The sequence below is a fragment of the Heterodontus francisci genome, chromosome 47 (assembly GCF_036365525.1).
Source record: "Heterodontus francisci isolate sHetFra1 chromosome 47, sHetFra1.hap1, whole genome shotgun sequence".
NCBI classification, from domain to species: domain Eukaryota; kingdom Metazoa; phylum Chordata; class Chondrichthyes; order Heterodontiformes; family Heterodontidae; genus Heterodontus; species Heterodontus francisci.
In genome coordinates, this window is record NC_090417.1 from 15,826,363 (window position 1) to 15,851,438 (window position 25,076).

A 25,076-nucleotide genomic window follows, 5' to 3' on the forward strand; every position below is an offset into this window, starting at 1 on the left:
CTTGCTGATCTCTCGAGGGGAAATTAAATAATCTACCACAAATGAGAAGAATTAGAATCTTGCAGCTTCTTGGCACAAGCTTCATCAGTTTTGAAGAAAAAAAACCCCTGTCATCTTCTGGCTCTTTATCCTTTTGCCAGATGGGTTGGGCTTTCTTCGTTGCAAATTAATCTCTGACTGTCGACATTCCCCCTGTCTGCATCCGACTGAGGAAAGATCTGCTTCTGCAGGGCAGGACTGACCTTTACGAGCGTGTCCTCCCTTTTTATTCTGAGCTGTGGTGGCTTGACACTGTGCCGTGTTTCTTCCACTAGCTTGGCCAAAACCTGCCAAGCTCATGCCAAAGGAGGTCAGCCAAGTTCAAATGATTGAGGCTGGGTTTCCAATTCATGATCCTGGGGGTTGGAAGACCAACGCTCTTCCTCGAGAGCTGCGGGTACGCGATTTGTTTGATCTTAAGTTTCCTCATAATAGACTTGGTTTTAAAAAAATTATAAGGGAAGAAGGATCAAACTGAGGCAACAAGCGACCAGTGTGAACTGATGGGCCCTTGGAAACTCCATTAAACCACATTCTAATTCCATATTTTAGCAGAAACAAAGTGTGACCATAGCAGAAGCAGGTTCATGATCTTACATAGAAAATACAGCACAGAAATAGGCCATTTGACCCAACAGTGCATGTTGGTGTTATGCTGCCCTCGAGCCTCCTCCACTTCCTCCTCATCTGAGTTATCAGCTGAACACTCGTATGCTTATCGAGCTTCCCCTTAAATACATCTATACTATTAGCCTCAACTACTGTGAGATCTGGATTCTCCCTACTGTCTGGAAAAGGAAGTTTCTCCTGAATTCCCTGTTGGACTTCTTGGTACATTCTTCTGTTGATGTCCTCTTGTTTTGCTTTTCCCCACAAGTGGAAACACTGCGTCTGCCCTTCAGCATTTTGATGAACTCATCCTTCACTTTTCAAGAGAAAAGAGACCCAGCCTGTTCATCCTTTCCTCATCGGTATAGCCTCACAGTTCTGTTATCATCCCTGTAAATCTGCTTTGCACCAGTTCCAGTGCCTTTATCGTTTGTATGATGTGCTGACCAGAGCTGCACACAGTACCAAATGTGATTGCACTAAACGTCGATACAAGGTGAGCATAACCTGTCATCCTGAAGATTATAGAAAGAACTTGCTTTTATCTAGCACCTTTGACAACCTCAGGACATCTCAAATGAAGTATTTTTTGAAGTGTGGAAATGCATCAGCTGATTTACACACAACAGCAAATAACGATCAGATAATTTGTTTTTAGTGATGTTGGTTCACAGAATCTTGAAGGATAAATATTACCCAGGACAGCGGGGCGGGAACGGTGGGATCTTTTCTGGCTACTTGGGAGGGCCAACAGGGTCTCTGTTTAATGTGTTGTCTGAAAGACGGCACCTCCAACAGTTCAGCACTCCCTCAGTACTGCACTGGGAGGGTCAGCCTAAATTTGTGCTCGGGTCTCGAGCGGGACTTGAATCCACAACCTGATGACTCCGGAGCGTTCCCCGCTGAGCCACATTTTACAGGAGTTTTTAGACAGTAGACAAACGGCTTATGCTCGAAATAAAGAGAGACAAGACGGGTTATGATATTACAGGTGTGTAGGCTGCATCAGAAAGGAAGATGAGAAATGTATTAGTTTTGTTGCAAATTGAGATTAAAAAGCAGTAACCATGAGCAAAGCCTCCTGTGTTCAGACAAAAGCTGTGATACCTCAGCTGCTGTCTGTGATATATTCAGCAAAGACCAGACAGCAAAACATTTTTCTATTTTACTATATTGCTGTAAGCAATTCTTACAAGTTTGTTTTTTATAAAAAGCCTTTAAAGATCTGAATGAATGTGATTGGAGATCTGAACTTAGATCCTGTTCATTTCGCCTTGCAAACCCTTCACGGAACGTGCAAAGTGTGATCTGCCAATCGTGGCAACTTAGCGATGATTCAGAGTTTAGTGATCAGGAGTGTTCCTTCTGCAAATGAACGAAAATGTCTTAACTTTGCATAATCCTCATATTGTCTGCCGATTGCAGGCAAATATCAAGCTTCTGTACAGTGTAATATCTTTATAGTTGTAGTTTATTTAATGTCAGTAAAGTCCCATGTGCACTGTTGTGATAATTCCTGGTTTTTTTTGTCCTTATGCAGAAGTTAGTCCCAGCTTGGTTGGAAAGTTTGGGTGACATTCAAAGGTTATTTCTTAGATTTGTGAAATACTTCTTCATCCTTGTGCATGTGGGAGGGAACTACTGACATTTGTAAAGTCAAACTTTTAGGAAACCAGAATCGTCATGTTGACCATTCAAGGCTTATTTTGAAGAACTGGAAGCTTCTGGCTGTCAGTCTGTGCTTTTCCTCGCTGTAGTTTGGTACAAAGAAGTTTCATGTGATAAAAATGTCTTTCAATTGAGAAATGAATGTTTGGCAGCACGTAATGTGGACTTTAAAGACTCCTTGCATATTGACAATAATTGGCAAAAAGGCTAATGGGGAGATGACAAAGTTGATTGTGCAGCGAGTTGTGACCTGCCCGAAAGGGCGTTGGAAGCAGGTTCAGTCGTAACTTTCAAAAGGAAATTGCATAAATGCTTGGAAAGCAATAAAGTCTCAGGGCTATGGAGAAAGAGCAAGGGCAATGGGATTAATTGGATAGCTCTTTCAAAGAGCCAGTACAGGCATGATGGGTTGAATGGCCTCTTTTGGTGTTGTGTTGTTCCCTGATACTGCCACTTGAATTGCTTTTCCTTTTGGGGGAGGCTGGTTGCATTCTCTTTAGAATTTCTGACCCCTCTCTCTCGCTTTCTCTCTCTCTCACATATATACAGCCTTAATTCCATCTGCCACGGAGAAATTTTCGAGCACAGAACAGGGCCAGTCCACCCATCGTGCCGGTGCTAACTCTTGGAAAGAGTGATCCGATTCGTCCCACTCCCTGTGCTCTTTTCCCATAACTGTGCAGTTTTCTCCTCTTCAAGTATTTATCCAAATCCCTTTTGCAAGTTCTTATTGAATCTGCTGCCACTGCCCTTTCAGACAGAGCATTTCAGATCGCAAGAACTCGCTGTGTCAAATAATTTCTCTGCCTCTCACCTCTGGCTGTTTGGCCAATTACTGTTAATCTGGTTCTTCACCTTTCTACCAGTTTCTTACTCGCTCAATCAAGACCCCTCATGATTTTTTTTAACACCTCTGTTAAATCTGCTCAATCTTCTCTGCTGTAAGGAGAACAATCTCAGCTTTGCGAGTCTCTCCACGTAACTGAAATCCCTCATCCCTGGCACCATTCTAGTAAATCTCCTCTGCACCATCTCCAAGACCTTGACATACTTCCCAAAGTACAGTGCTTAGAATTGGATACGTACTCCAGCTGAGGCCTGACCATTAAAGGTTTCACATAACTTCCTTGCTTTTGTACTTAATGCCTCAATTTATAAAGTCCAGAATACATTTGCTTTTTGGCAGCCTTATCAACTTGTCTTGCCACCTTCAAAGATCGTTGTATGGAAACTCCCAGGAGTCTCTGTTTTTGCATTCCCTTCAACATTGTGTCATTTAGAAAGAGAGCGTAAGAAAAATGAAAAACTTCTCAGGATGGTGGAGGAGGATAGATTGTTGCTGAATATCATCAAGAAAAGGCAACAAGGTTGGATTGGCGATCTTCAAAGGCCTGAGAACTTGCTGAAGGAGGTGATTGAAGGAAGATTTGAGGGTTGGAGACTAAGAGGGAGGAAGAAAATGATGATTTAAGACAACTGAAATTGTTAATGGGAGGTTATTATGAGCAACTGAAGAGGAAAGTGAGAGTCCGTGGGGAAATGAGCAGAGGACCTGTCCTTTGGCAGATCACTACAACACATTCAGTTTACAATACGTCCTCATTGTTGCTTACAAAATGTATCACTTCATGGTTCTCTGTATTAAATTTTGCTCCCAATCCTCAGACTTGCTGCTTTTTCTGGCAATTTTATATGCCTCCTCTTTGGAAGTAATACTATCCCTAATTTCTTTTGTAAGCCACGGTTGAGCCACCTTTCCAGTTTTATTTATGTGCCAGACAGGAATGAATAATTGTTGTAATTCATGCCCATGTTCTTTAAATATTATCCATTGCCTATCCACCGTCAACCCTTTTAGTCAAGTTCCCCAATCTACCACAGCCAACTCGTGCCTCATAACGTCGCAGTTTCCTTCATTCAGATTCAGGACTCTCATTTCGGATTCAACAACTTCACTCTCCATCTCAATGAAGAATTCTGTCATGTTATGGTCGCTCCTCCCCAAGGGAACCCCGCACAACAAGATTGTTAATTAATCCTATCGCATTGCACAATCCCCAGTCTAGGATAGCCTGTTCTCTAGTTGGTTCCTCAATGCATTGGTCTAAAAAACTGTCACGTACACACTCTCTCTAGGAAATCCTCCTCCACAGTATTATTGCTAATTTGGTTTTACCAATCTATTAGTAGATTAAGGTCACCCATGATTACATTTGTACCCTGATTGCGTCTCTAATTTCCTGTTTAATGCTATCCCTTATGTCTCAACTACTGTTTGGGGGCCGATAGAAAACCCCCACCAATGTTTTCTGCCTCTTGGTGTTTCTTAGCTCCACCCATACAGATTCCACATCATGATTTTCTGAGCCAATATCCTTCCTCACCAGTGTATTGATTTCCTGCTTTACTAACAGTGCTATCCCACCTCCTTTCCCTTTTAGCCTGTCCTTCCTAAATATTGAATACCCCTGGATGTTCAGTTCCCATCCTTGGTCACCCTGCAGTCATGGCTCTGTAATCGCAACTATATCATAACCTTTGATATTTATTCGTGCTGTTAATTCATCTACCTTATTGCGAATGCTCTGTGCATTTAGACACCATGTCTTTAGGCTTGTCTTTTGAACATTGTTAGTCATCTCAGCTTTATTTTGCACTATGTCCCCATTTGTTTCTTACCCTTGTTTTCTCTGCCTTCCACTTTTACTTCTTACCTTTCTGTCTTTCATTTCTGTCCTTGTTTCCCCCTCCTCTGTCTCCCTGCTCAGATTCCCATCCCCCTGTCATTCTAGTTTAAACCCTCCCCGACAGCACGAGCAAACACCCCCCTGAGGAAATTGGTCCTGGTCCTGCCCAGATGCAACCTGTCCAGCTTGTCCTGGTCCCACCTTCCCCAGAACCAGTCCCAATATCCCAGGAATCTGAATCCTTCCCCCCCTGCACCATTTCTCCAGCCATTTGATGTATCCTATTTCTGCTCTCATTAGCACTGGTAGTAATCCTGAGATTACTACCTTTTGAGGTCTCTAATTTATGTCCTAACTCCCTATATTGAGCTTGTCGGACCTCATCCCATGACAACTGGCTGCTCGCCCTCACCGCCCCCCCCCCCCCCCACAAATGCCCTTCAGCTGCTCGGAGACATCCTTGACCCTAGCACCAGGGAGGCAACATATCATCCTGGAGTCTCTTTTGCGGCCGCAGAAACGCCTGTCTGTTCCCCTTACGATTGAATCCCCTATCACTATCGCCCTGCCACTCTTCCTCCCCTCCTGTGCAGCAGAGCCACCCATGGTGCCATGAACTTGGCTCTTGCTGCTTTCCCCTGAGCCATGTCCTAAACTGTATACAAAGTGGTACATCTGCGAGAGAGGGGAATGGCCACAGGGAACTCCTGCACTATCTACGTTCCTCTACTCTGCCTGGTGGTCACCCATTCCCTTTCTGCCTTTGCAGCATTTACCTGCGGTGTGACCACCTTGTTAAAAGTGTTATCCACGATGTTCTCAGCATCGCGGATGCTCCACAGTGAATCCACCCACAGCTTCAGCTCCGTAATGCGGGTAGCCAGTAGCTGCAGATGGATACACTTGCTGCACACATGGTCGTCAGGGACACCAGAAGCCTCCCTGATTTTCTACATAGCGCAGGAGGAGCATATCACGGTTGCGAGCTCTCCTGCCATGTCTTACCTTTAGATTACTTAGTTACTCCATTTAATTAAAAATACTAATTACGCTAGGGGCCTTGTTCGACTCCAAACACGACCTACTGCAATCTAAAGTCCTTACCTTGACTTTTGAAGCCACTGATAAATCCTACTAAAAATCAACACAGTTCACCAGTTAAAATAACCTTACTGAAAAAAAAAGTTACTCACTTGTTCCTTATTATTAAGCTATTTACACACGCACCCGAACACTGGTGTACTAACTCAGCTATTTAGAGTTATTCCCTAACAGCAGTTACTCACCAACCTATCACCTTGCAGCTTTCCTGTGATGCCACTGCTCACTTTGTTTTCAAACTCCAGCGCCCCTGGACTCCTCTCCGCTGCTCTCCTGGAAGCTGCATATTCTGGATTCCCTAATCTTGCTCATGCTTCCTCTTGACATAATTTGATTCCTCTCAAGTTTCTTAGAAAGCATCAACTTTCTGAGGGATGTAAAAGCCTGAAGTTCTCAGCAACAACTTAGAGGGGGTTCTGCACAGAAACTGAATGATGCCTCTGTTGTATAATATGTCCTTAGGCAATAGTTGCTCCATGCTTCTGTTCAGTGACCTGTCTTTTCCATTCATCAAGGAACCTCTCGAACACACAGTCTTGCTTCCTATTCTGATTGTTGTACTGCAACCTCTGCTCCGCTGAACCAGCATGCCTGACTGAAGAAAATGGTATATATTGGGGAAATTAGTTCAGCAGACAAGGCGAATTTTGTGTTCTCATTATGTTACTCTAAATAGCTGAGTTAGTCTACCAATGTTAGGGTGTGTATGTAAATAGCTCAATAATAAGGAACAAGTCAGTAACTTTTTTGAGTAAGCTTTATTTTAACTAGTGAACTGTATTGATTTTGAGTAGGATTTATCAGTAGCTTCAAAAGTCAGACAACGCATCCTTCGGAGGAATTAGGCTTTTTAGTTTTAAAAAGACACCTGCAATTCATATACATGCACACTCAGCCTGTATGCTAACTTGACCATTTATCTGTTTCAAATGGTTCCATCTTATTCCACATGTGCTATTAGCCACTATGCACACCATGAGCCCATTACTTTCTGCATTGTTCATCTCAGGTCCACTTCATTGAAGCCAACCTGCAAAGGACTGATGAAGGGTCACAGACCTGAAATGTTAACTCTGCTTCTCTCTCCACAGATGCTGCCAGACCTGCTACGTATTTTAGAGTCATAGAGAGATACCGCACTGAAACAGGCCCTTTGGCCCACCGAGTCTGTGCTGACCATCAACCACCCATTTATACCAATCCTACATTAATCCCATATTCCCTGCCACATCTCCACCTTCCCTCAATTCTCCTACCACCTACCTACACTAGGGGCAATTTACAATGGCCAATTTACCTATCAACCTGCAAGTCTTTGGCTGTGGGAGGAAACCGGAGCACCCGGTGGAAACCCACACAGTCACGGGGAACTTGCAAACTCCGCACAGGCAGTACCCAGAACTGAACCCGGGTCGCTGGAGCTGTGAGACTGCGGTGCTAACCACTGCGCCACTGTGCCGCCCATATTTCTGGCATTTCTTTTTTTTTTATTACTGCAAAGGACTGTTTCTGCATGAAAGGGATCCACAGGGATCCATCAACATTTTGGGGGGGTTAACATTGACCAAAAATGTAACTGGACCAGCCACATAAGTCTTGTGGCTACAAGAGCAGGTCAGATGCTGGGAATTCTGTGGCGAGTAACTCACCTCCTGACTCCTCAAAGCCTGTCCACCATCTACAAGGCACAAGTAAGGAGTGTGATGGAATACTCTCCACTTGCCTGAATGGGTGCAGCTCCAACAACACTCAAGAAGCTCGACACCATCCAGGACAAAGCAGCCCGCTTGATTGGCACCCCATCCACAAACATTCACTCCCTTCACCACCGACCCACAGTGGCAGCAGTGTGTACCATCTACAAGATGCAATGCAGCCACTCGGCAAGCCTCCTTCGACAATACTTTCCAAACCCGCGGCTTCTACCACCTAGAAGGACAAGGGCAGCAGATGCATGGGAACACCACCACCTGCAAGTTGCCCTCCAAGTCACACACCATCCTGACTTGGAACTATATCGCCGTTCCTTCACTGACACTGGGTCAAAATCCTGGAACTCCCTTCCTAACAGCACTGTGGGTGTACCTACCCCACATGGACTGTAGTGATTCAAGAAGGCAGCTCACCACCACCTTCTGGAGGGCAATTAGGGATGGGCAGTAAATGCTGGCCACATCCCATGAATGAATTAAACAAAATCTATAAAATAGCAGGCTATTCAGCTGTTCAGTTTCCAATTGACTGTGATTCTAAAACAGAAAAAGGGAGGAAGGGGTTAGCTCGAGTTCTTAACTCAGAACAAGCTCATGTGCACATCAGCAAACACAAAGTTACCAAGAGAAACTCTAAGAATCGTAGGATGATAGCAGGTAGTGAAAATTAGATTTTTGTATTTTGACTTTTGCTGCCTTCTGTTGCTTATTTTATCTGTAAGTGAAGCAGGACAGTTGTAGTCTCTACATAATGGTCTCGTGAGTGGCATTTTTTTCCACGATGTGAGCTGATAGAAGAATAGGATGGGTATCTACAGTCACCACTTCACCACAGTTCAGAGTTAATGGTTATATCCACGTAGCCACGCTGTTCCCTTGATCCATCCCTTTGATGAATGTAATGGCGAAGGATTCCATTTTTTCCTCATTTCCTATGTTTGATCCAGAAAGGAATATGGGGAGATTAAGGCCCGACTTTACATCCAAATATGAGGCGACCTGTGCATTCTGTGACGACTGGGTGGCGGGAGGTCCATTCTTGTCCCAGTTATAAAGCACCTGAGATTTTGAGGGCTTGCATGCCCTTGCCTGGGTTGATCAGGGGCTGCTCTGCCAGAATGTCCATGCAGGTTCTCGAGGATGCTTATGCTGTGTAGTGTATTGAACATCCCCAGTGCAAGTGGGCTGGTGTCAGATGGAGGAGCACCATCAATTTGGAGGATGACACTGTGGCTGGTAGCAAGAGTCCATCTGTCCCTTATGATCTAGGAGACCTTCTTGTGATGACTATACCCAGCCACTGTGTGAACAGTTTTGTCTGCATCTTTCCCCTTGCCACCACAATAATGCCAGCATGGACAGACCTTTTCTGTGCATGCCAGCTCACACAGCTCCCATTCAGGCCACCTCAGCAGAACCACTTGGAAACCTGGCCAGAAACAATGTCAGTGCACACAACAACTTGATTTCATTTACAACCAGTTGTGTGTGTGCGCGTTCCTTTGTCGTCTTTATCACTGTGGCAACTGTGTGCCATTCAAAAACCAAGTCTCTTGCTGCACCTTGAAACAGGGAGTATGTTGGCTGGATGCTTACTTTCTCTGGATATGAGATGGCTGTACATGGCCACTGATTTGCAAGAAAGCAGCCCTATTTGTACAAATGATATGAGTGGATGTATCGGCCGATATTACAGTCCCTCATGTGAATAATAGAAGAGACAGGGGAAGTTGGCTGTCTGGGTACAAAATTGGCTGGCCCATAGAAGTCAGAGGGTGGTAGTAGATGGAAAGTATTCAGCATGGAGCTCGGTGACCAGTGGTGTTCCACAAGGATCTGTTCTGGGACCTCTGCTCTTTGTGATTTTTATAAATGACTTGGATGAGGAAGTGGAAGGCTGGGTTAGCAAGTTTGCCGATGACACGAAGGTTGCTGGAGTTGTGGATAGTGTGGAAGGCTGTTGTAGGTTGCAACGGGATATTGACAGGATGCAGAGCTGGGCTGAGAAGTGACAGATGGAGTTCAACCTGGAAAAGTGTGAAGTGATTCATTTTGGAAGTTCGAATTTGAATGCAGGATACAGGCTTAAAGACAGGATTCTTGGTAGTGTGGAGGAACAGAGGGATCTTGGGGTCCATGTCCATAGATCGCTCAAAGTTGCCACCCAAGTTGATAGGGTTGTTAAGAAGGCGTATGGTGTGTTGGCTTTTATTAACAGGGGGATTGAGTTTAAGAGCCACGAGGTTATGCTGTAGCTCTATAAGGCCCTGGTTCGACCACACTTGGAATATTGTGTTCAGTTCTGGTCGCCTCATTATAGGAAGGATGTGGAAGCTTTAGAGAGGGTGCAGAGGAGGTTTACCAGGATGCTGCCTGGACTGGAGGGCATGTCTTACGAAGAAAGATTGAGGGAGCTAGGGCTTTTCTCATTGGAGCGAAGAAGGATGAGAGGTGACTTGATAGAGAGGTACAAGATGATGAGAGGCATCGATAGAATGGATAGTCAGAGACTTTTTCCCAGGGCGGAAAGGGCTATCACCAGGGGGCATAATTTTAAGGTGATTGGAGGAAGGTTTCGGGGAGATGTCAGAGGTAGGTTCTTTACACAGAGAGTGGTGGGTGCGTGGAATGCACTGCCAGCGGTGGTAGTAGAAGCAGATACATTAGGGACATTTAAGCGACTCTTGGATAGGTACATGGATGATAGTAGAATGAAGGGTAGGTAGTTAGTTTGATCTTAGAGTAGGTTAAAGGTTCGACACAACATCGTGGGCCGAAGGGCCTGTACTGTGCTGTTATGTTCTCTGTTCTATGCAGCACTCTGGTGCCCAGATCTCTGTAGCACTTAACTGAACAACCGTGGCAGAAGCACAGAACACTCATAGAGCCTGAATCGGCCCACAGTTGTTGCATCCAGTGCTGTGCTGCACAACTCTTTCAACTCACCCAACACTTCATTGACATTGAGATCATTGCCAGTGTCAGCGTGTACATTTCCTGCTCGGCTAGTAACCTTTTAAAAGCAGGACGTGTATCATCTGGGTTTTCAGCTCAGAGGGCAACATTGCCAGAATGTCAGCCAGTGACACTTGCCTCTTGTTTCAACCCGGACTCCTCCTGTGTGTGTCGCTGGTTCAGAATCTAATGTTCCTCTGGATAGCGATCTCTGAGCTGGAGCACAGCAGAGGGGAAATGATTGATAGCACATGCAGTGATTTGTCAGCCGGGTGGAAGCAGAGGGCTCTCCAGCAGACACATGGCAGATGGTGAAATTTGAATTCAATTAATATATCTGGAATTAAAAGCCAGACTAATGGTGCCCATGAAACCATTGTCGATTGTTGTAAAAACCCATCTGGTTCACTAATGTCCTTTTAGGGAAGGAAATCTGCTGTCCTTACTTGGTCTGGTCTACATGTGACTCCAGACCCACAGCAATGTGGCTGACTCTTAACTGCCCTCTGAAATGGCCTAGCAAGCCACTCAGTTCAAGGGCAATTAGGGATGGGCAATAAATGCTGGCCTTGCCAGCGACGCCCTCATTCCGTAACAAAACAAATTAAAAAAAAAAAAATGTCGAGGGAGAACAGAATGGCGAGAGAGATTCGAGGTTGCTGAAGAGCACAGCTCATATGAATTTGGGTTGTCGCAAGGTTTTCAGGCTGATGGCCAGAGTTCGGAGGATGATGGATGAGAAGTTGCCCTCTGATATCATCATGGCCCCTGCCATTTGCCTTCCCCTGTTGCTCCCCAGCTTCCTTTTCCCATGGGAGGAGAGGGCAGAAACTGGAGGCATTGCCACACCATTCTTTTCATTGCTATCTCCTCCTCCAGGCAAGGCCGTGGGGGGGGAACTGGAACCTGTGGAACCTTCGCCCCAGTTAGGAGGTTTTCAGGAGAGAAAGGAGGGAGTAAATTGGTGGAGAGTGGAATTGAAAAACAAGTTTGCCTGTACAGTTTCTTTCGAACCAAGAAATGGTTCTAATTAGTGTAAGAAACTTCTCGCTACTGACATCGCTGATGTGGATTGTCCTGAAACTGTGACCCAGTGTTTAGGCTGTTGATAAATACTGCATCATTGATTGCTTAGATCTTTGTAAGAATGGAATGCAGCATCCTGTTGCTCCTGCTTGTCAGCTCAGAGAAAATGCCACGTAATAAATACAGAGCTCTGAGTACATTAAAAAAAAACCTGCTGCAGAGCTGCAGATGAGAAATAGTAGAAAGTCTTGACCTTAAGTTGTATAAAGTTGAGGGGTGTAAAAAATGGCTCTAATGCCATACTGAGCTCCAGTGGTCAAACTAATTGCCAAGAGTACAATTGACATCTTAACTTGTTCAGCAACTCATTTTCAGATATACTGGAATTGAAACAAATCTAATTGCCTCTGATTAATTCTGATGGCCTGTTTCTCTATGCCATGAATATGGCTCCTCATGCTGACAAGCCACTGATGAGTTCTCTTTAATCCTTCGCTGCACTGCCAGCATTTGTACTTCATCTAAACGAGATTAGATTGATGACATTTTTTTTGTTTCAAAAGCGTTCCTTGGCTCATTTAATCCATGATGCTTCCATGAACATGTTCGAACATCAACACACAGTGGGACAGAATGCTCGAGTATGGGCTTCTGTCTGCAACTGTAAATCGAACAGCTCAGGTGCAGCTGCTATCAGAATTTCAGCTTTCAGCTGGATCTAATAGCACTTCATTTTTTTTCGGGTGACCCATAAGCCCCAGTTATCTTAGTGTATATCATAAAAATTTTACATTTGTGCCATTTGAATTCACGTTTTGTGCCAATTATTTGCTGTTCTCATTTCTAACATCCACACTTTGCCAGTGTAAACTGGTCAAGCTGATAGCACAGTTGGTGCCTGAAGCAGCCTTTCAACTGTCAGCGCCATCTTGTTTTTTCCACCTTTTTGGAGACATTTGTTTTTGTCCAGTAGCACTTTTATATTGTGTTTTTCACCAAATGTTTTTATTATGAGTAACTGTTCTGATGCCTGAGACCAGGATTTTTCTTCTGTTGCCAAGTGGATTTTGGACTGTCCCTTTGCTTGAATGTCCATCTTGTCTTTCTTACAGTCAACTCCTATCCGGCAGCAATGACATGAATATTATTTCTGGTTGCTTTGAACTGGAACATGAAAGCTAACCTTGAGCAGAGGCCGATCCTTTCATGCCCTGGACCCCCTGTGTCACGCCGCCTGCCTGGCTATTTTCAGAACACTTAGATCTTTCGGCATTGCCTTATTCACGGACCCAGCTTTTCCCCTCCTGCATCCAGTATGGCCAAATGCAACATCTTCATCTCACCAAATGGATCATTCCTTGCACTTCTGGAGCTGCTCCACTGTCCGCAGCCCCTCCGTCCACCTTGAATGGATAAGTGCGCTTCCACTTTGAAACCTTTTCTGCGGCACAGTGACGCAGTGGTTAGCACCGCAGCTTCACAGCTCCAGGGACCCGGGTTCGATTCTGGGTACTGCCTGTGCGGAGTTTGCAAGTTCTCCCTGTGACTGCCTGGGTTTTTCGCCGGGTGCTCCGGTTTCCTCCCACAGCCAAAGACTTGCAGGTTGATAGGTAAATTGGCCGTTGTAAATTGCCCCTAGTGTAGGCAGGTGGTAGGGAATATGGGATTGCTGGAGGGTTAGTATAAATGGGTGGTTGTTGGTCAGCACAGACTCGGTGGGCTGAAGGGCCTGTTTCAGTGCTGTATCTCTAAATAAATAAATAAATTTACCCCTCTCTGAAAGACTCTCCTATTCTCAACTATTGATACGATCTTAGCTTTAGTCTCTAACTTGGGTAGTGAGTTCCCTGGCCATGGGACCCTTTTGTACAAGGTGCTTCTACTGTTTGCCCTCTGCTTGTTGTACCGTGTGACAGTCAGCGTCATCATCCACACTCTGCGGCCTAGATTGGCCCAAGCAGGACTGAAGAAATGAAAAGTCACAAATCAGGCTGGTAGAATATATTGTCAACTAGCCCTGGGCTCCAGATTGGATAGTTGGTGTTTTTATTTCTCTGAATAGTAATAACCGTGCTTCAGACATCAGCACTGTCACAGTTCCTCTTAAAGATGCTGACCCAAAGTTCCCCACCTCCACACAGGATCTCCTCTTCATGCTCTGACAGCTTGGCTTATTTACAACAAAAAGTCCAGATATGATGTGTGCTCTATGTTTTGTGCAGCTATTTGCTTTGGACCTGGTTCTGTCTTTCTGTGAGTACAGAGGAAATGGGAAAATTCTTTGCCACAGCATTGAGATTATACTCTCAGTTAAAATCCTAGAATTTAGGACTCCATAAGCTTACAGTGCAGATGGATACCATTTGGGCCAACACCTCTGTGCTAGAACAATCTAAAACTAATCTTTCGTATCAGGCCTGGCTCACTGGTGCCACCGTCGCCTCCGAGTTAAAAGGCCGTGGGTTCAAGTCCCACTCCGCAAAAGTGAGTACATAATCTTGGCTGACAGTCCACTGCAGTACTGAGGGAATGCTGCACTGTCAGAGGTACTGTCTTTCAGATGAGACGTTAAGCTGAGGCCCCATCTGCCCTTTGAGGTGATGGTAAAAGATCTTGTGGCACTCTTCAAATAAGAGCAAGGGAGCTCTCCCTGGTGTCCTGGCCAATATTTATCTTTTAACCAACATCATTTAAACGGGTTATCTGGTCATTACTCCACTGCTGTTTGAGGGAGCTTGCTGTGTGCAAATCAGCTACCTTGTTTCAACATTTGGAGTATTGGCTGTAAAGTGCTTTCGGACATGGTGAGGTTGTGAAAGGCACTTGATAATTGCAAGTCTTTCTGTCTGCTATCTATCTCTAATTCAATTGTTGATCGAAAAAGATCCAGTGATCTTGGCTTCAGTCTCTCCCCAACAGTAAACCATTCCATGTTGCAAGTGAAATGTGTGTAGACCTAAACTCACCATACAAAACAAGCATGAACTTAATGATGTCCTGCAGATAGAGCAAGTTGGTCCTGTTTCCCAGACAATTGGGTATTTGCATGATCACATTGAGATGTGATTGAAGAAGTTGATTAGGTAGACAGAAGAAACTGTTTCCTCTGGTGGGGAGAATCCAGAACAAGGAGACAGAACCTTAAAATTAGAGCCAGGGCGGAAGTCAGGAAGAACTTGTTCACACTAAGGGTCGTGGAAATCTGGAACTCTCTTTCTCCCCCCCCCCCCCCCCAGAAAAGCTGTTGAGGTTGGGGGTCAAGTGAAAATCTCAAAACTGAGGGATTTTTATTCAGCATTGGTACGGAGGGTAACAGAAGTAAGGCAAGTAAATGGAGTTCAGATATCCATCAGTCATAATCTCATTGGATGGTGGAACAGGTTTGAGGGGCTGAAGGGCCTCCTTCTGTTCCTAACCTTTTTGTTACCATAAGGTTTTCTACCTTATTCAACTTTATCTGGTTCTGTTTCGGTCGCTTCCTTCCAAGGCTGAAAAGCCCAAATTTCTCCAGTGTCACCTTCTAACTTGGTGCTATGATGCTCGAGGTCAAGCTTGTGGTGTTTCTGTGAAGTGCCTCTGAGTTTTGTATTTCCCCTGAGCCGAATCGAAGCAGCATTTCATCACCCATTTGAAAATTCCCCACCTACTCCAAATCAAATGTAGGGAAATGCAAAAGCCATGTAACCTCACAAGGGCTCTCCTGAGGTGAACCACTGGAGTCAGCAGTGTTGGTGAGATCCTGCTGATTGTTCGGTCTGATCTTCCATGAGCTTGATGATATTAAGGCCTTCAGTCCCCAGAACTGGAATTTAGAAATGGAATTGGCAGACAATTAATTTCATCCTGTTGAGATTTAATCCAAATAATTTTTATTTGACAGTGCAGCAGCGTTGAACATGTATTGACTGCGCCGATTTTTCGATAAATCTTATTAAAACGGTTGGAAAAAAAAAGCTAAGTCAGTCGGGCCTCTTGACTTTTTAAAAAATTTACAACCTGCTGGAGTAAGGGAGCACCAACAGCAGGGCATTTCTTGAAGATGTGATTAGGATGCTTGATGCGTTCCTGGATGTGGGGGCTGCTTTGGGTGAAGTTCACAAGCCAGTCAGAGCTGTATTACTCACTGCAGCCCACACTGCCATTAGACAAGCTGAGCAGTGGAACTGTGTGGGATGAAGGTGTTTGACCCAAATTTACAAGAGGTAAGTTCAGCTGACACTGAAGAGATTTGGCTGTGGGGAATGAAATAGATGGTCACAGTGTGGTGTGAAAAATATCGTTGCAGAATTCTTAGCATGTTGCTCAGCATCTGTTATTGATCCTGCGACGTTAAAGTCATTCTGCTGATTCACAACTGCTACTGACTGAAAAGATGCCTGCTGTCCACAGCTCATTGTGCAAATTACTATGTAATAAGCATTTAAAAGCCAGAAATACTTTGCCCATTGACATTACTTACTAGTTGTATACAAGGGCATCGAATCTCAAAAGGCAAAAAAAAAAGAAAGCCAACACAAGATAGATTTAACAGCTCATCTGTGCCACAGTGTGGAAGCAGCCTGTGTGTGTGGCTTGAGTAGGTGCGGGGCTGATGAGCATGTTTTTTCTCTCTCTCTCTCTCTTTCCTCTGCCTCCTATTTCGTGGGGAAACAGGTCCTCTGATGACCTCACCCGAGATTAGGAGATAATGGGGAACTGGAAGCACTTCGTAAGACCCAGCTGATGTGTGGAGCTGCTCAGTATTTTAGACAACCCACTGGGCTGGAGAGAGGCTGGGTTTCATTATAGGAACCTGTCACTTTCTATTTGAGTACACAGAGAGGAACATGTTATGGAAGAATGGTGCTCTATATGGATTGTGTATGACCGGTACATCTGGGCCAGCTCAATAACTTGGAACACACATTGCCAATATATTTCCGATTGATATGAAAACAGTGCTGTCAGCTTAATGTTTGAGATTATAACTGAGGTGAAAGTGTGATGATAATGTTTTCAGTGCTTTTTCAGACAGAGAAGATGGAACATTCAAATCTGTATTTCTCTTTTCAGTAATTTGGAATTTTAAAAAAATGCACATTAGTGCTAGCTTACAGATATAATAGGTCAATATAAAGGCAAATTAAATCATATTCCAACGTTTTGGTCTAGTTTACTTTTGAGTATTTCTGTCCATAAGTTTGATTGGTGAGAATAACAGATGAAAAATTAATATTTCAGAGATCAAAGTCATTCATTCTTCACCACTTTATAATATTTGATGGGTATAGTATTGCCCAGTATCATCCAATGAAATAAAAAAAAAAATGTCATCTCTGCTCACAATTTGTTTGATCACTGGAGTTTGCTCCCACCCATTACACCACCTTAGCCTAAACCCCAGATGCCAAAATAACTCCCAGGAGAGGATTTCATCAAATTACTCACATTGCAATCTCTCGAATCATTTCAGAAAGCACACCAAAAGAAAGCCATTTCCTGACTGTTCAGAGCTAAAGTGTCCAGTTGTGAACCCCCGAAGTGCTTGGCTTGATCCCCATTGTGCTGAGCTGGTTATATATTAGGTTGGGGCAGCGAGTGATGTGCCCCCATAATTAGCCGTGGTTCTCTCTCCGGGTCATAGAGCCTGGATAACTGTTGCATGTGACTGTTTCTGGGTGCCAGGTGGAGACTGGATCAGGCTGTGCAGTCATGATGTCTTTCAGTTGTGTTGCTTGCCAGCACTCCAGTCATGGCTCGCATGTGAATGACAACTGCTTGGGAGTTTTATCACCACTGAAACCAAACCCTTGTGGGGGATTCAGCATTCCTGAAGAGAAATTGGGGAAAGCTCCCAGATCTTGGTTAAACTCTCTCTCTCTGCACTTGTCTAATTAACATTGAGTTTAGCATTAATTTCAAAATAGGCAGTCCAACAGGATCTTCCATGCAAGCATTAGTGTTCTAGTTAGATCAGTGACATGTCTGATGTGTGAAATTTAATAATACTTGTTGAATAACATTGCTTGCTGCCACATCTGGAATGGTTCCTTTCAGTCACGGCATTACTGCCTGATACTGACACTAGTTAATCTCTCCCTCCTCAAGGTAACTTGAACCAGGATCATTAGGAAATGGACACACCGCTCACCGACTTAGAAAGAAAAACCTCACGCTTGAAGTCATTGCAGGAATTCAAGTTGTAGATTTGTAAACTTTAACGTTTAGCATATTTTCAAGACAGCAACCAAAGAAAGGCATCCGGTCTGGTTGAAAGTCTATCAGCTTTTTAGATGACAGCGTGACCTGAGGGAGGTGACTATGCTGAAGAAGAAGATGGCTGAAGGAATGGCCCACACTGGTGAAGTGGAGGGAGTGAGTGATGAAGGGTAGAGCAGTGTCATGTGAGTGGGGGGTACTTGTGGGAATGTATGGGTGGAGGAGGTCTCAGAGGTACAGTAATGTAACAGTGGAGGGACTGGAAGGCCAGGGTGAGGATCTTACTCGGTTTGCTGGGATCTGGGGAGCTTGAACAAACTGGCCCATAGTATGTTAGATGAGCTGTAATTTGTGGAGGCAAGGAGATTTGGAAGGAGAAACGTCTGTCGAGTCTGAAGATGAAGACCAGGATTCAGCAGCAGAGGGAAAAAGTAAGTCTGGGAATGGACATTGTTATGCACTGAAAGACAACAGTCATGATTAATGGATCAATAGTGGTGAGGAAGATGAGCTTTACTCCAGAGTTGCACCTCTCTGGGGCTGACGGAGTTGAAGCCAGATGTGCCCAGATGTTGGTGTGGGCTAAAGAAAAATGGCTTTGGTTTTGCCAACAGTTAGCTGGAGGCCTTTGTATTGGAAAAGCAGTTGGAATGAAATGATGAGGTGGAGATATAAAATTGCCAAGGTACATCGAAGAGATGAGCCCACACTTGTAGATTTTATCACAGAGGGATAGTATATCAATCGTGAAGAGGACGATCTCTGACTTAGATTAGAGTTGACTGTATAGGTGCAATGGAAGAAGTCATTGGAAGTGCTGTTGCATTGTCGATATTCTAAGAAGGAGGGGAATCTCGACACAGACAGACCATGGAACACATGATCAGGTAGCATTGGGGTGCTGAACAGTGTTGATGAGGGACGGTGGAGTTTGGTGATGGCCAGAGTTTACAGTCTCATTGCTGTGGGCATGGACGGTGAGTCTGAGAGATAGTGTGAATGCTAAATGTGTTGGAAATTCCAGTCTGCTAATTTACGGAAAGTATGATTTTTGGACTCAAGTTTTTAAATTCTGAGTATTTGAAAGTGACAAAAAAGAGTCTTGCGAGCACAGATCACCATCTGGAGGCAGTTGCTACACTGGAATGGAGCCGATTACTTTTAATGGGTTCACTCAAAATCACTAAGGGCTGATGAAAACCAATTGCGTCGGAATTTAACCATGACTATTTAAAGCAAGTCTTCAACCCAAGATATCCAGAATAAATAATTACTCGGTCTGACATAGGAAGATTTAAATATCAGTTTTTTTTAAAATCAGGAAAAGGAGATTGAGCCCCCTCGTTCCTTGACTGAGTCAGTCGCAGAAATGATCCTGTTCCTGCCTGCAATTTCCTGTTGGCTCGAATTGGAGTGTGAATAAAAGTTTGAATAACAAACACAAAACAGCAGTTCTTTTGACATTTCTGGAGGCCTGTACAAACCACTGGCTTTCTGTCCTCCTTAACCCAGCTTGTGTATATTCAGACCTTTCTGCTAACTGATGGCAATGCCCACAAACCCATGTTCAGGAGCGTTCTAAGTGCAATCAAGTTTAGGGCTTGTTAAAAATTTTTTTTTACCCCTTTAGCGGGACTCGCTCAGTGTCACGCTTGCAGACTGAATGGAGGTGTGAGCAGAGCCATCACCAGCCTGTGTTTGAATGCCTCCATTCAGGCCAAAAGCATAACATGACATGGAATTTTTATGAATGCACTCAATGTCCTACTAACATCTCAGTGTCAGACAAGTGTCTGTATTTGTATGGTGGAAGCCATTTCAAAATATGATGATTCTGCTTGACCCACATTTACTCTGAACAGAAAGAAGTTAGGTTTACTCGAACCTGGTGTGGTGTCATTAATATAATAGCTGCAGCATTTTACAGGCTGGTTTTTATGTCTTGGCCATGGGTTGGTGGGCTGTACTCTTGCATCTGGAATCATAAGGTTGTGGGTTCAAGACCCATCCAAGGATTCGAGCAAATAACCTAGGAGGACACTCCCCGTGCTGTACCAGGTGTGAGATGTTAAAGTGAGGCCCCCATCTGTCCCCTCAGGTGTCCTGGCTGATATTTATTTATTCCTCGACAAACATCACTAAAACGCATTATCTGGTCACTATCACATTGCTATTTGTGGGAGCTTGCTGTGCGCAAAGTTGACTGCAGTGTTTGCTACATTCCAACAGTGACTACACTTCAAAAGTACTTTGTTGCTTGTCCTGAGGTTGTGATCAATGCAAGTCATTCTTGTCTGCTGAAGTGTGGGAGGGGTACGACTGAGTGAGTTAATCGAGCTTTTATGTGGCAGCTGCACTAAAACTTCAACAGTGAAAGAATCTTCACTGTTATCATTAAAACTGAATTTTACATCTCATTGTGAGGCTTTCTGGTTACATAACTGCCAGCCCCTGTGCCTTGCCAGCCATGCTTTGTGTGCAGACTTTTTAGACTGAGGAGAAGGGAGCAGCGATCACTTCAGGACACTTTGTCCACTTTCTATCCATTGACATCAAGTATCCCAAGACCTGTTAGGCCAAATGTCTGTTTTTTCAAAAAAGATACTCTTTTTCATAGAAACTTGTGCCCGTCGTGGAAATGGCTGTGCTTCATACATGAAGTTGTTGAAATAGTATAATGGGAAAACATCCTGAAGAATAAAATCCTCTGAAGGCTTAGCTGAATCAACTTCTTGTCTGTAGATTTCTTCCCAGCCTTTATTCGGGTCCGAAAGCTGCAAACATGTCTCCAAGAACTGGAATCTTATCCCTCACCTCAGTCCAGAAATGAGACATTATCCTACAACGATATTTGTTGTTGAATCTAGGAACAAAATCTGGCAACTCTAATGTTGAGGGTAGTTGAGGTCAGCCAGAACTATGGTGTGAACTGAGCTATTTGCATTGGATGCAAGGTGGTGATGTCCTATGTACTTACTTTCCCTTGTGTTAAGTGTAAACTGCGGATATCTCCCGAACTCTTTCAAAATTGCAACTAATAACATCTGGGTTCTCAGTGTTGGGTCATGGTGATGTTGGATGAGAATCTCTTATGTTTTGTCGTTTGGTTGAAAAATCATAAAGTCTTCTTCGTACCTCCTGCTATTTTTTTTCAAATAATTGCAGAGTTCAAATCACCTTATTCCAGTGTTGACTGTACAGAATCCATATTTGTTCTTTTGAGTGAGACACGTAACAAAAGCTCTTTTTTTTGACTGTCTGTCTGGATGAACTCATTTGTCATCTGAATTTCTTCGTCAATACAGTGAACTATTGATTTATCAGAGCTGCCTTTCCAGCAAATGTCAAGCACTTTTTAGTTTGGAGAAACCTGGAGGTTGACACTTCTCTGTCTCAAAATGAAAAGAATTATGCTTTCTGCACAGTTTCACTTTTATCAATTATTTGCTCAGTAGTTAGCTGCACTAATATTAAATACTGCTTCTGAAAAAGTGTAAAAAAAACTCTGAACCAAATTTCTGTGTTCACCCTCGGGTAGATTCATTTGTTGATTTCCCAAATAGCAATGGAGTGAGTGTTTGTCCATTGAAGAACGCCCCAAGACATGTGATACCTTTTGGACTTGGATCATGGTCGATTTGTTGATGCTGAGTGGGATTTTCTGCTATTTTGATGTGTAATGATTGCATTCCACACAATGCTTGACTCTTCCCTTCAACCTTCTTGTGTCGTCCCGGCTGTTGTGGGGAATAAGTGAGTTGAGATTTTCCTCAAGGTTTCAGTCCCTATTTTCTTGAGTTTTCCGAAGGTTTTAAAATCTGTTCTCTTTTGTTTTTTGAAGCGTTCAAGCTCCCCAGACAGGGAATGGTCAGCACACTTGAGAGATAAGCCAGCAGGGAGAGTTAAGGAGGATCTCCAATTATGTCTCAGCAAACACCCTGCTCACCTGCTATATGCATCCTGCCTCGGAAGTGGGATCCAAATCAGCTTTCTCCCATCTTACACAGAAAATATCTCTTCATGGTTTCTCCCTCACCCGGGGAAGTTTACTCAGCCGATCAGAATGGATCAAAAGTGCTTTGCATACAACAAATAACTTGGAAATCTAGTGACCTTTATCTAGTTGAACCTTCTGACATCATCGTCATGACCCTGAGAAGTTGTTCTCAGTCAAAATGCTCATTATGTTCTAGGGTTGGATCTGTTAGTTGTAAGTGGCCCTATTTATTTGATACCTCTGTCACCTGATGGTTATCCATGTAAAGTGGCTGGAGGTCGAAGGAGTGTGTTTTTTTTTTAAGATTAACTGCCTTGAATTGAGAGCAGTTTGGAGTTCTGCCGAATGCTCTCAGAGACCATTATCTTAATGCAACAGAAGAGATTCCCATTTTACCTTAGTTCTGGCTCCCCTTGTAGCACAGATGATTTACAAGATGATTGACCCAGCTCTCGCTCATTGCTCTCCAATGATGTACCTGTTAAAGGGAAACTTATCTCGATGACTTTTTTGGGTGCGTGGCAGATTGACACAATCTGATCTTGTAAAGGTCATTCCACATCCTGTCTGGCAACATTAAGAGTGAGTCTTGTAAACAATCTTGAAAAGTCGAGCCTGAAGAGATGCAGGAACTCCTGTTGTTATGAATGGCCCAGATTATCGTAGGTAAGCACAAGAGGTTTTCAGTGGACTGAGGGATGTACTTAATTTTAGTTGCTGCCAATTGAAAAATCTTGTGTTGGGAGCAAGGTTTTCCATGACCCAAAAATAACTATCAAACTAACTTGAAAACCCCTTTTGTGATCCTGTCGGCTATTTTGAATTTTTTTTTGAAAAAGTTAATTCGACACACACACACAGAAAGGCAGGAGTTTTCCCCAATATTACAAATATAGGCCCAGATTTTGTGCCAAAAATAATGGTGACACTCATGGCACTTAGTGTTAGTATGAAGTAAATCGGACAGCAACTTGCAGCGTCCACACATACCTGGTTTAACACGGAAATTCGGATCTCTTTGTCCAAATAGCCCTGCTCCTCCAAAAGCTTGGCTCCTTCAAACCTCGCTGATTGGACTCGGCCTTCAAATACATGGAAGGCATCAAGTTCATGTACTTATCTACTGGTTACCAAGCAAACATGTCAGAAAAAGTTGAGGCTTGTCCATTCAAGTGGGAGTGAATTTTTAACAGTGTGCTAAGAATTAATTAATGCCAAACAACCTCTCTGGCATTGAAAGTTAACTTTTATGAGTGTGGAGACTCATTCCATCAGATTTTATATTTTACTTTTTCTATCTCTTTCAACTCTCTCTCTTAGTCCCATCTTTCTCTCTTTCTTTCTCTCTTTCTTTCTTTTGCTTTCTGTCCATGATTTTACAAGGAATGAACTATTCTTTGTTGAGCACGTCCTGTTTAGATCATGCATGCCTCAGTGACAATTTTTGAATCAGATTAATTGAAGAGACGCACTGTTGTTTGCCATGTTCACACAGATCCTAAATCTCCTGTGAAGGGCACTGCCCTTTATCAGACATCTGATGACGATCCGTTACTGCTCAAAAACCCGTGAAAACACTCTTGGCAGCTATAAGCGTAATGCATTCACTGCTGACTGCAAAATCTGGGCCATTGTGGTATCTTTCACGTCCGGAATATATCTGACAGCTCAGCAAATTAGTTCTGATGGGTGCCACGTGGAAGGCAATACCTACACAGAAAACAAAAAAACATTGTATGGCCTAAAAAGCGGAAGCATTTCTATTCAAGGTCTGCTTTCTGCATTGTTGGTCGTCCAGTTCACTTTGAGGCTGGCTGTTTTGGGGAATAATAGTTAAAACTAAACCTGATTGACAAGTTTACGTGAATTGCATGGCTCCTTTTGATGTTTTGTACCATGCTGAGATTTCCAGCCTGCCAGTGAAAAACCAATCCATGACCATTTTTGTCAGAATTCCCAAAAGCAACACAGACTCCAAGGGTTGTTTTACTTCATACCAAAGGCTGGAAATTCTTTACGTGATGTCCCTGTTCACAAATCATAGAAAGTTAACATGCAAGTTACAACGAGGAATTAGCACGGCAAAAGTCATGTTAGCCTTGATGACATAGGGATTGTAGTCTCATAGTAGGAATACTGCGTACAGTTTTGGTCTCATTAGCTAAGGAAGGATATACTTGTTTTAGAGAGCATGCAACCAAGGTTCATTGGCCTGAATCTAGAATGAACGGATTGTCCCGTGAGGAGAGATTGAATGGACTCGGCCTCTGTTACCTCGAGTTAGAAGGATGAGAGGTAATCTTGTTGAAACATAGAAAATTCTGGAGAGGTTTGACAGGGTAGATGCTGGAAGGATGTTTCCCCTCGCTGGAGAGTCGAGAACTGGAGGACATAGTTTAGAATAAGGACCGTTTCAGCCTGAGATGAGCAGAAATTTCTCCCCTCAGAGAGTTGTGAATCTTCGGGATTTTCTACCCCAGAGGGCTGTGGATGCTCAGTCGATGGGTATATTCAAGATGGATAGATTGTTGTGTACTCAGGGAATTAAGGGATATGTGGAGAATGCAGCAAGGTTGAAGATTCTCCCTGCTCGATTCGATGGTGGATCAGGTTTGAAGGGCAGAATGGCCGACTCCAGCTCCTATTTCATATTTTCTTCTGTAAGACAGAATTTAAAAAGTCTCTAATGCTCTCCTGTTTCCATGACTTGAAGCAGAGTTGCCAGTTGTGGCTCAGTTGAGAGCCCTCTCACGTGACTCAGTAGATCATGGGTCCAATTCCCCACTCTGTAAATATGAGCACATTCTCCAGGCTGACACCCCAATGTGGTTCTGAGGGATTGCCTCACAGTCGGAGGTGCCGTCTTTCAAACGAGATGTTAAACCGAGGCCCTCTCTGCCCTCCCAGGTGGATGTACAAGATCCCATGGCCACTATTTCAAAGACGAGCAGCGGATTTCTTCCTGGTGTCCTGGCCAAATTTTCATCCTTGAAACAACCTGGTTATAAAAATGGACTGGTCATGATAATATTGTTGTCTGTGGGAGCTTGCTGTGAGCAAATTGTCTGCTGCACTTCCTACATT

At 43.8% G+C, this 25,076-nt stretch overlaps 1 protein-coding gene across 1 annotated transcript in view; it reads left to right on the forward strand.

Annotated features, from left to right (window-relative positions):
- Window positions 1-25,076, forward strand: part of bin3 (bridging integrator 3) — a 129,764-nt gene that overhangs the window by 102,434 nt on the left and 2,254 nt on the right. The window lies entirely within an intron of this gene.